General features: G+C 42.8%; 1 long non-coding RNA gene across 1 annotated transcript in view; it reads left to right on the top strand.

Moving 5' to 3' along the window:
- LOC144827310 (uncharacterized) overlaps positions 1-13,003 on the top strand; it is a 56,689-nt gene that overhangs the window by 19,026 nt on the left and 24,660 nt on the right. The gene's annotated exons all lie outside the window — the stretch shown is intronic.

The raw sequence follows: 13,003 nt of genomic DNA, 5'->3' as shown, positions 1-13,003 counted from the left end.
AGATTTGAGCGCCGCTTTTGACACCGTATCACACACTGTGCTCATTAATACACTGAGCAAAATAGGAATAGACAGAGCAGCTCTCACATGGATCCAGGCATTCCTCTCAAGCAGAACTTTTCAAGTTTTTTCCCAAAATGCCTGCTCCAAAACGTACTCTTCGCACATGGTGTACCACAAGGCTCCATCTTGAGCCTGCTACTTTTTCATCTTTACGTAAAACCTTTAGCGGAGCTGGCCGAACAATTCGGACTCTCAATTTATTCCTACGCAGACGATTTCCAAATTATGTTTTCACTATCGGCGCAAAACCCCAATGATACCTCCACACTTAAGACAGGGCCTAACTAACATAGCAACCTGGATGCAATCTAATTTCTTAAAATTGAACAGAGGAAAAATTTCTAATTTAGACACCATCCCAGAACAAGGAAATAATGCCCAGTGATGAAAAAAAATACACATATCAAAAACATGGGCATATTAGGAAATATTTCCATCAGCAACACTATTCCATAGTAAACACGGAAATATTTTTACATTTTAAAATCCAACAACTGTACTGGTGCCACCCCACTAAATCCCTGATACAACCATTTAGCTTAGCTTACAGTTCTACATCATCAAATCCAAACAAGGAAAATAAACCTGACCATATTTCCTTACACAACTTTCGCTATTTTGTGATCCTACTATTGGCTTTTCAATCACTTGTGTAGGCAAAGGTCCCTTGCTCCACCCTTGTAACATAGGCGCCTCAACACGAAAACTGTTTAAAGCACGCATTGAACAAGATATTAGGTCGGATGTTGGCTCCCAGATTTTGGCTTTGTTAATGATTGTTTGTCATGGTTTTTGAAAACGTTATTGTTGGGGAAGCTGCCGGACTCTCTTCAATCTAAAAAAAACATTGGCTAAAAGAAAAAATATTTTTTTGTCTCAAAAAGCATGCATTGACATACTAGTCAGTGGCAATAATGAGGAATACTTTGTGTGTGGATGCGCTCCTTGTGAAAGGTCAGAATGCCATCACTCATGGTGAGTTTAGCCAGTGGTTGAAGTGGCTGATCTTTTGCTCCGTGCTGTATTCTGTAGCGGGAGGAAACAATTAGAATGACACAATAACAGAGCAATGAACGAAGAGGGCTGGCTGAAAGATTCTATAAGTAAGAAGGAAGTAAGTAACTAATAATTTATGTTTCAGTTTCTAGCTACAACATACAAACGGGTGTATCTTGCAATATCAAAATTAAACAAATAAAATTCCAATACATAATATTCCAATATACAATTCTTCTTAAATAAAGCAGTAACTAATTTTGCTACATTATGCATATAATTTTAGTAAAATGAAAAGGTCTTGTCTAACTCTAAGCAATTGCTTTGAGATCAGATATAAGGCTTTACATGAAAAAATCTGAAACAGTGGTGGCATCTAAGATGGGTATTTTAACTCAGTACTCAGCACATTGGTGTCTTCAGACCTGGTCTTTTAGGAGCTTTTTTTGGTCAACTATTACAGGCTATTTTGCGAATAGTAATTACAAAAAAAATCAAAAAGTTTGTTGTGCTGCCGCGGCCTCCCACTAATTGAGACAGGGAGAAGAACCCCTTCGTCCTCAGGTCTTGCCCTGTGTTATTGGTTTGCTTTTTGGCAAGATCATGCATGCCACTCATAAGCAGACGGACAGCTTTGGGCCCACTGGCTACCACACTGCATTTGTTCGCAGGTGTCTGTGAGACTCCCAAAGTGCCACAAACAGAAAAGGATTACAGTTGGTGCACTTTGAATGGTGGTGATAGTTTGCCATACTGGTGCCTAGTAGGAGACCTCATGGAAACTATTCAGGCATGCAGTGCTGGACTTTAGGTAGCAAGGGACCCTAGGTAGGAATGCAGTGGGTTCCAAATGATAAAAGCACAAACCAGAATGTTAGCCGTTATTTGTTGAGGCATTAATGGCACAGTAGCATCAGAATTTCTTCTGTTTGCTATTCTTCATCACCTGTCCTACTGCAATATATCACAAAAAATAACATTAAAAAACAGTACTGAAATAAGTACACTCAAGCTTAAATCACTAAGAGCACAGCTTTGATAACTGCCCTTTCTATGTTGTGTTAGCATGGTCAAACTTTGATTTGGTCTGGTGAGACTATGACAACATCATCTAACTTGAATTTCCACATGGCTGCTGCATAAGCAAATCCATTACATAAAGGGGGTGGTGATGGACAGAGTATCTGAGTTAATCAGAACACTCCTACCCAGTCAACAGATCAGGGCTTGATCCATCACCGTTTTTTAGCTCACTGCACCATCCCAGTTCAGAACCTGGCTATATGCAAATTAGTCTGTCCCTGGCCCAGTGCATCATGGGAACAGGGCAGACCAAACTACCAAGCCAATTCTTCACTGGAAAGGAAACAAGCTTCCGGGGACCGGTTTCCGGCATTACAGCCGTCTTCGCCCCGGCTTGCTTGAATCCTGATGGTGCAATGAGCAAGGGACTCATGTCTGAGCATACCCTTCCACACTCATGGTGGCCAAAATAATTACAAAAAGGGGGTGGTGATGGACAGAGTATCTGAGTTAATCAGAACACTCCTACCCAGTCAACAGATCAGGGCTTGATCCATCACCGTTTTTTAGCTCACTGCACCATCCCAGTTCAGAACCTGGCTATATGCAAATTAGTCTGTCCCTGGCCCAGTTCATCATGGGAACAGGGCAGACCAAACTACCAAGCCAATTCTTCACTGGAAAGGAAAGAAGCTTCCGGGGACCGGTTTCTGGCATTACAGCCGTCTTCGGCCCGGCTTGCTTGAATCCTGATGGTACAATGAGCAAGGGACTCATGTCTGAGCATACCCTTCCACACTCATGGTGGCCAAAATAATTACAAAAAGGGGGTGGTGATGGACAGAGTATCTGAGTTAATCAGAACACTCCTACCCAGTCAACAGATCAGGGCTTGATCCATCACCGTTTTTTAGCTCACTGCACCATCCCAGTTCAGAACCTGGCTATATGCAAATTAGTCTGTCCCTGGCCCAGTGCATCATGGGAACAGGGCAGACCAAACTACCAAGCCAATTCTTCACTGGAAAGGAAACAAGCTTCCGGGGACCGGTTTCTGGCATTACAGCCGTCTTCGGCCCGGCTTGCTTGAATCCTGATGGTGCAATGAGCAAGGGACTCATGTCTGAGCATACCCTTCCACACTCATGGTGGCCAAAATAATTACAAAAAGGGGCTGGTGATGGACAGAGTATCTGAGTTAATCAGAACACTCCTACCCAGTCAACAGATCAGGGCTTGATCCATCACCGTTTTTTAGCTCACTGCACCATCCCAGTTCGGAACCTGGCTATATGCAAATTAGTCTGTCCCTGGCCCAGTGCATCATGAAGACGGCTGTAATGCCAGAAACCGGTCCCCGGAAGCTTGTTTCCTTTCCAGTAAAGAATTGGCTTGGTAGTTTGGTCTGCCCTGTTCCCATGATGCACTGGGCCAGGGTCAGACTAATTTGCATGTAGCCAGGTTCTGAACTGGGATGGTGCAGTGAGCTAAAAAACGGTGATAGATCAAGCCCTGATCTTTTGACTGGGTAGGAGTGTTCTGCCTAATTCAGATAGTCTGTCCATCACCACCCCCCTTTTTGAATCGTTTTGGCCACCACAAGTGTGGAAGGGTATGCTCAGATGTGAGTCCCTTGCTCACTGCACCATCAGGATTCAAGCAAGCCGGGCCGAAGACGGCTGTAATGCCAGAAACCGGTCCCCGGAAGCTTGTTTCCTTTCCAGTAAAGAATTGGCTTGGTAGTTTGGTCTGCCCTGTTCCCATGATGCACTGGGCCAGGGTCAGACTAATTTGCATGTAGCCAGGTTCTGAACTGGGATGGTGCAGTGAGCTAAAAAACGGTGATGGATCAAGCCCTGATCTTTTGACTGGGTAGGAGTGTTCTGCTTAATTCAGATACTCTGTCCATCACCACCCTCCTTTTTGAATCGTTTTGGCCACCACAAGTGTGGAAGGGTATGCTCAGATGTGAGTCCCTTGCTCACTGCACCATCAGGATTCAAGCAAGCCGGGCCGAAGACGCTGTAATGCCAGAAACCGGTCCCCGGAAGCTTGTTTCCTTTCCAGTAAAGAATTGGCTTGGTAGTTTGGTCTGCCCTGTTCCCATGATGCACTGGGCCAGGGTCAGACTAATTTGCATGTAGCCAGGTTCTGAACTGGGATGGTGCAGTGAGCTAAAAAACGGTGATGGATCAAGGCCTGATCTTTTGACTGGGTAGGAGTGTTCTGCTTAATTCAGATACTCTGTCCATCACCACCCCCTTTTTGAATCGTTTTGGCCACCACAAGTGTGGAAGGGTATGCTCAGATGTGAGTCCCTTGCTCACTGCACCATCAGGATTCAAGCAAGCCGGGCCGAAGACGGCTGTAATGCCAGAAACCGGTCCCCAGAAGCTTGTTTCCTTTCCAGTAAAGAATTGGCTTGGTAGTTTGGTCTGCCCTGTTCCCATGATGCACTGGGCCAGGGTCAGACTAATTTGCATGTATTATTCAAAATCAAAAGGAGGGAGGAGGAATGTAGTGTCCGGTTTATTCCCCTTGTCAGACCGCAAAATCAAAAGAACAGGACACTTGTAACTACGTTACACGAGGTTTGTAACAGACAACCCTCATAAACGCTATGTTGTTAATCGTTGCGGTATATGTTGTTCATCCGCCCCACATAGTCGTTGTGGCATTTATCATCGGGTTGTCTGAATGTGCTGTATGCCAGCCTCAAACCTGAGGCAACCTCTGGAGTTGCGTAGTAGTGTCCAGAGATGCATTAATACCCCCGTTGGTGAAGGTGAAGGTAAAATACCCATCTACATCCTTGAAATTTGTTTAATTAGTACAGGATGTGATTGGTGTTAAAAAGAAATGGATATGCACTGTGAACAGGTTACTGGTTCATTGCATATTACTTGGTCAACATGTTTCTGCTCCCTTTGCCCAGCCGGGTCTATGGAGCATTCGTCAGGACAAAACAATTACATAAAACACACAATACAATGTTAAAAATTACTCCACCACTTGTGCAGTATTGACTGAGAAGTCAGAATTTTCTCAGTTTTGATAAGGTAGTTTTACCTTATAGTTGCTGGTTATTTTCCTCGTCAGGGGAAATTGGACCGAAGGTCCCAGGCCGCATTGGAAACGACTTCCGCGTGCAGTGCTGGCTCTGCCCCTGGACCATAATTTGCATGTAGCCAGGTTCTGAACTGGGATGGTGCAGTGAGCTAAAAAACGGTGATGGATCAAGCCCTGATCTTTTGACTGGGTAGGAGTGTTCTGCTTAATTCAGATACTCTGTCCTTCACCACCCCCCTTTTTGAATCGCATAAGCAAATCCAGCATGTGGTGTCTCATTTCTGGAAAGATTATACTCTGCAAAGACCACTGACTCTTCCAGCACTGAAAAGCGTCTGTTACTTGACAAGTAACTATCCACGCTCTTGGCAGTTTGACTTTGTGAACCTAAAATCTGAATGGAATGAATAGGTGGGAGATCTTTTTGGGTCTAGGTTGACAAGTTGAGAAATTCTCTTCCAAAATTGATCAATAATTAAAATAACATTGCAAGATTTGGGAAAGCTGTTGAGATTTGACTATTACCTTAATAGACTTTGATAGAGTGATAGGACATCCTGCTTCCATGCATTAAACATTCCCTTCTACAGCACCAGGAACGCCTTGAGGGTTATTCTGAATTATGTAAATTCAACATACACAGATAAAGGAAGAGGAAACTGTACTTGCCAGAAGGCACAGACTCATTACTCACTAGCCTCCTCAATACTCACCGACTGACAACACAGAACAAGCCCCACCAGCCACAGCACTCATGTCCCTCTCGTCTGCCCAGTCTAAGGTGTTTAACTAACATGCACTGGCGTCATCAAAAAAGCTTGATTACCAACTTCCTAATTAATCATCACATTGAGAAAGATAACATCACTTACAGTAGGGATATCACGATTCAAGAAACAATGTAGAAGCAGTACTCAACTCAGAGAATCTTCAAATTGAGAGTGATCCCTATACACTACCGACGCTTAATCTCGGGCTCTATAATATTCACAGTTGTCAATATAATAAAAGAAAAAATCTAAGAGCATTTCTGGATGTTAAAAAGATAATATGGGGTTAATACATAGAACAGTTACGTCATAAGCAATGTCCATGTAAAAAGTGACCAACATTTTAGATTAAAGATGTATCTCTTGAGGATGTAATGTACAACAACATATTTCACGAAAACCAATCAAAGCGTACCACCTCAAGAACCATGTACCAACCATCAAGCAAGGTGGTGGAGGTTGATGATGTGGGTCTGCCTTGGAGTTGCAGGACCTCAGTGGCTGGAAATCATTCATTACGCAATTAATTCTCACTTTACCAGTGTATTGTAACAGAAAATATGAGCCCACCTGACCTAAATGCCAGATTGATAAAGTCTTGAGGGAAACAATACTTGAAGTTAGTGTAGGTTCCACATGTTACTGCACCTACTCTATCAGACAAGGCTACTGAATATTAGCTGACTTTTTTGTATAATAATTCTATTACGAAGGCTGTGCGTGTTATATATCCCATGAGGTTATATGTGCCTACCATTACAATTAGGCGGGGACTAGATGAAAGGCTGATACGTCTTTATATGTGGAATTATAGAAAATATGGGGTTTACTTTCATTTTCACATCACTGTATACAACAGACACAATTATGGACTGTGCTCAATGCAAACATTGGACTGCATTGGCCGCTACCAAAAATAACATAGCCATTCAAACTATCTACATGAAACTAGCCCTGGTGACCAGATTTAAAAAAAGTCACGCACTGTTCCTGTCCAGGGAATGAAAGTTGTTACATTTGCAGGCGCACACAACTTCAACCATTCTGTCCATTCTGCAAAAACCTAGGTAACCCTTTCTGAAAGCAAACAGCTACCCTAGTGAACATGAAAATGGGACCCTAGAGATCGCAGACGGCTGGAACTTGTACCATATTGCATCAAAGCATGCGATCAACCTGATTAGATCAATCATAGAGCACAACCTTTATGACATGACATTCACAATACATGCTACAACAGTTTCCAGGGAAATACCTCCGGCATGCCTCTAGAGAATGAATTCAACAACTAACTGCTCACATCACTACCTTCCTGAAATATTGTCTAAAACAAGCGTCAGGGGGGAAATAGATTTGTTCTCCTGTTTAGGTATCAGCTACAGACAGCCATAGCTGTTTGCAGACAGTCCTATTGTTTCAAATACAAATCACATACAGCGGGGTTGTGGGTCAACCACTTGCTCATTACTGATGGCTTTGTTGTCTTATCAGCTCTATTCAATGATTTTCTTTTATATTCTAGTTTTTGTTCCACCGAGGAGCATTTCAGTCTCATAATGTTCTCATTCTATGAGTTGTATCTTTCCACTGCTGTATTGAGATGGCTCTGTTGTCTTTGCCTATCAGCACCCTATCAGAGTGCATGTTTTTCCTTGCCTGCCCCATGTGCTTTCTTTTTTTACTGCTCAGTTCAATGTCCAGCTTCTAGTCCCCTTCCATGTTTTAATGTACGTTTTATAAAATGTATTTTTCTTGGGTCCAGCAGCTGCAAAATGTTACCGGGATCTTGTTTACTCCCCCTCTCCCACTCCCATTCTCCATTTTTTTTAATTTCAAAATATTTTATTGAAAAAGGTATACAGTACAGTTTTTTTTTCAGTGTAAAAACGGCATTCTTTATTCTGTATACTTTAATCTCAATGGAACAAAATTGCAACAATGACAACTTCTGGGAAGAGTGGACTCACCTGTCCAATAAGAGCAGGTTGGGGTCTATCCCAGAGATGCGGGGAACATTCAAGACTTTAGATCCAGCAGAAAAGGGAGGACAACACCGACCTACTGCGGTGTAAACTTCCCCAGTATGTGGCAGTCATGGGCTCCATCTGCCCACATGCCACAACCCCGACTACCCCGGGGTGAAATAAAGCAGCAGCTGGCTGGACACCATTCGTCTTGATGCACACAGTACAAACAAGATACAACCCTGTGCACTACAATATAAACAACATTGCTGCAACCAATATTGTTGGCTAGGTGCTTGTCCCGCAACAGCACATCCTTATCTTCTCACAAATGCACATATCAATCATACGAAGCTGCTAATTTAATTATACCACACCGACCTACACCAAACATGCCATTACTGCCACATAATCGAAAAAGATGTCTCCAACTCAACTGCAACCCCAATCTGAGTAGTGAGCTTTCAAATCCTTCAGACACACATGCCTTACATATAGGGTTGGAAAACAGATCCATACCAGACTACTCTCCATTATTATCTACTACTAAACAATAGAACAAATACCCCATATGGCTCATCCGTAAACAAAATGAAACAAAGTCAAAATCAATGTCAACAGATCACATTGAAACAGAGCAATGAGAATACCAGAACCCTCGCTATTGCTACTTTATTGGACAGTTTGCCTTAAGCTTTGTTGAATCTCCATTGTAATTTCACATATAAAGTCCTTATATGGTCTGTATTATCCTTTGCAATTCTAACTTTCAAGTAAACTAATTAAAGCGAATTTGGCATTGAAATGTTTTCCATTAGTTATACATTAATTATCAGCATTAATTTCATTATTGCACAGATCTATCAGGCAGCAGGGGGTAAGCACATCAATATACATTTCTCACATTTTCATTTTTTGTACCAAAAGCATGGAGCCAAATTACACAGACATTTCCTCAGGAGTGTACAAGGGAAAGCACACCCTTACTAACACGCAATGTTGGGTGAGCACTAATGCGGCATAGCTTGTGCTCAACCACTTCCATAGTCAGCGGTCTCCAGAAATACACGACAGATGAGAAAGCCACTCGTGCAGATTTACAACTGTTTTGAAAATTAGGGCCCAAATGTATTGTAATAGGGTGGTGTATGAGGCAGTATACATCAGACAAGGTCTTGTCTAGAATACTGTATTCAATTCAGGAGGTCTTTTCTTCAGAAAGATCAAAACTGTCTGGAAACGTTTAGATACATCCTAATACAATGAAGGCTTAAATCACGTGTATTATGGGAACAGGTTTAGGAATATAAACTGTAATTAAAAGCACCCATGAATTATGTTAGCTTTTATGTCATAAAGTACACGTAGCTTTGGTGGCACTAGAATAGAGAGTCAGAAGATGGGTGGGGGATATGGAAGGAATATGTGGGAGAAGAAAGAGTTATAATACAAACGAGGGCATTCTTAATGTGAATGAACTAGATAGAAGACTTAATGTATTTTTGCAGATTAGTATTTTTGGAACCAGAGATCACGAAATGAATGTGGGGTTGTCCTGAAATGTAAAGCTTAATGTAGATTATGTTGTCCACCAAATACAACACACGTTGCTCACACCCAAGTAAATATCTTGAGGCACAGGCTAATTTTGTAACACCCTTTTTGTTTGGCCCTGACTGCTGACCCTTGACCTTCTTCAGAAGGTTGGACAAAACACTTGCATTTCTCGACTTCCTAAAAACACTGGCTATTCCTGGCTGTTGGTTTTGATTGATTATCCTCCTAGGTGGGGGCTCACAGCCCTGATCTTGGTTTCCGATAGACCGAGAAAAATAAGGCTTCTAAGAGCCGCCCACATGTTTTGTTGTTGCAGAAGCACATTGTTGGTACTAAATCTCATCATATGACCTGAAGTAACTTTCGAAAACATTTTTCCGAAAAAAACGTTGGAAATGTAGAGAAAAGATACCCACTGAAACACGCATGGACAAAAATAACTCCAAATACATTTAATAAGTGTTAGGATGGACAAAGGGAAGCACATTTGTTGAGAAAATAATACTTACCGTGAATGCTACAGACAACATCTGACGCGAGGCAAGCCTAGAGTGTGGAAAATGGGACCCGGCAGGGGCGTAACACAGGCCCCTGCAGCCCCTGCGGTGCGGGGAGCCCTGACCCTCGAGGGGGCCCCGTCAGCACCGCACTTCTGCTGGGGAGCTCTACATTGAGTCCGGAGGGGGGCCCTTGATGTTTCCTGCAGGGGGGCCCCCTCAAGGTTCGTTACGCCACTGGGACCCGGCAGTTCAACCTGTTATCAAATGTTACATTTCTATGAACTCTTTTCGAACTAGCAGATTTTTCGTCATGCCACCTGAATGGTGATGTTGCTAACATGAAGTACTTGCTTCGAAGTCAGGCGTGCAGTCCACAAGTAAAAGGCCTTAAATATCCATTCGGGTATCACCCTATTACAGTAACATCTGTAAACCACAATGCAGTGAACTCGTATGTTAATCGTAGCCTTCGTTACATGAAAATAATCTATATTTAACATTATTGCCATAAATTGTATCGGGGTAGATTAGACAGAAACACCAAAAAGTAAATAAAGCAATGGGCGTATGAAACTTGATCAGTAAACTGGAAATGCAAACAGAAATATACAGGGCATACAGCATCAATTCATCCTACAAATGTCCCCTTTAAAAATGCCTGTTTGTCCAGCCCTCGATTTCCTCTGCCATGAAAAAGCGAAAAAAGGATCTTATGCCCCCCCCTCTCCTCCTCAAGACATCTTCGTTTGTGTCAACGCTTTGCTTCTTAGCGATTAAAAGGAAAATAAAAATGTGTTCCTGATTATCAACCTGTTAAGGTAACCCAGTGTGAGGCCCCTGTTTGCAGCCCAGGCAACCAATGTTGACGCAAGGAGAGAGGAGGCTGGAGGCCGCCCTCAAGTCATTTCTGGAATTTAACATACAGATGTGACTCAGGGCCGATCCACAAAGCTTTTGGCACACTAAGTAAAACTTGTGAGCGGTACATGTCGTTCCTTTCTTAGCACCAGGGATGCTGGGATTTGTTTCTCCTAAGTGGGACTTCCTCACCCAAATGCAGCCAGTATAGGGGGAATGTCCATGCTAACAAATCTGACTTTAGAGTCGGTTTGTTGGCATTCCTTGGTGGGTGTACCTGCACAATAGTTGGTGAACACCAACACACTTGCCAGTTTGTGTATATTATTAACCAGTAGTATGCAGGGAGTTTCCTGCTCTGAATATTTTCATCTTTTGTTCTTGCCAAGTGCCAGTGTGAATGGGTATTTGAAGTGGGATTGGAGAGGGAACACTATGCCGGGAAAGGGGTTCTTCAACAGAGACAATTATCTCAAGGAAGAAACAAAGCCTTTTTGAAGAGCAAATGTTATTCTGCATTACAATTCAGAATGCAGAAATGAAACTGTGTATAATACTGTATGAGCAAATAGTGATACTTAATTCCCAGCAGCAGATTCTGGAACTGGGGAACACGTTTCTGGTCCCGGCATCAGCTCAACATTCTGTGATCCTGGCAGTGGCGTAGCAAGGGCGTGGGGAGGTCTGCCCCTTGCGGCACAAGTTGTGGGGGCTGCGGCGGCAATTGCTGCAGCTGAATCTCGCCAGCTCCCCCCCCCCCCCCCGCTCTTTAATGGGTCTGCCACGAGGCGGCCATAGGGCTAGCTACACCACTAGATCCTGGGCAAATCAATTAATCTCCTTGTGCCTAAAACATGAAATGGTAATCTGCTTCTCATGTATAGTGCTCTAATACCCTTGTGGCAAGTTAGCGCTGTATAAAACTGTAAAAAACAACTCTTCGTCATTCTTTGAAAGTTGGATATTTATTTCAAACTTGGGAGTAAGCATACAGAAGAGCATGTGACTTTTAGCCAGGGACTTTTGGGACTTGGACCCATAGTGAGCAAATTGGGATAAACATCCACTGTAATGTGAAGTAGAAAAGAAAGTTCCCAAGTTAAAACCTACATACTACACATCAAGACCAAGACATTGGACCAATAAGGAAATTAAGCTGCTTAGCTAGAATTTTGAAACGCCCATGGTTGACACAACCAAGCATTCATTTGCATCTAAAGTACATTTCTAAAGAAGCAGAACTAAAATGATGAATATCAACCATGACTGTCACTTGTAAACAAAAAACATTGTTCACGAAAAATCGATTTGTGCGTTTAAGTGGCCCACATACAGAGAGAAGCTTCAAGGAAGCATTAGGTCCTTCCGAACTTCAATGGAAGTAACTCAATGGCTGTAGACAGAGGAGTCGGATCTTTCAATTACAGATGTTATGTGCGTTAAAGGTTAAGGGAATTCTTTAGTGGGCCAAAACTCAAAGACTGAGAAGGGCTGATAGTAGCTTACCTGGGTAGTATCACATTTTGGAAATACCAGGACCATCTACTTTCAGAATTAATTGTCCACTTGGGAAATATTCTTTGGAGCTAACAGCAGGGCGTGACTGAAAAAGGCGGATTGTCCTTCAGTTGCTGTGTCTTCTGTGTCTGATGCTCCCTCTTGCGTGAGAGAATAGAAATTCTTCTAAATTTCAGGTGGTACACACATGTCAAAGAAAGATGCAACATTGTTCGATTGACAATCTTTTTTTTTTTAAACGTTCTTTTTATTGAACAGTTCCTTCAAACACCTGTCAGTACAATACACACAGACAGGGTGAAACATGGCAACAATAGTTTGGAGAGCTCACAATTAATCCATTTACAGTGCAGCATACAGCGAGTACGTATAGCTATCCGATTCTACCCTCTGCATCTCACAGCTACATCCACCTACCATCCCCACCGAGTTTGGTCCCACATTAATTAATTTCTATACTCTACCCAAGTAGCCCAGATCTTTTCCCATTTTTGAGGGCAGCCTCTACTCTGATAGATTGTTTTCCGCCTGTTGGCACCAGTCTAAGTCTCTTTTCCAGTCCCCAATCTTTGGAGCCCCAGTAGCTCCCCTTGTTCATGCAGTGTTCCTCTTTGCCACCCCATCTGCGAGTGTAAGCCACATTTCCATTTATTTCGGCCTGTCTGTCTCTCCCGTCACTCCCTGT

Source organism: Lissotriton helveticus, chromosome 4_1 (assembly GCF_964261635.1).
Source record: "Lissotriton helveticus chromosome 4_1, aLisHel1.1, whole genome shotgun sequence".
In the NCBI taxonomy this organism is placed as follows: domain Eukaryota; kingdom Metazoa; phylum Chordata; class Amphibia; order Caudata; family Salamandridae; genus Lissotriton; species Lissotriton helveticus.
Note: the sequence above shows the minus strand (reverse complement) of the source record. Positions and strands in the feature narration are given on the sequence as shown.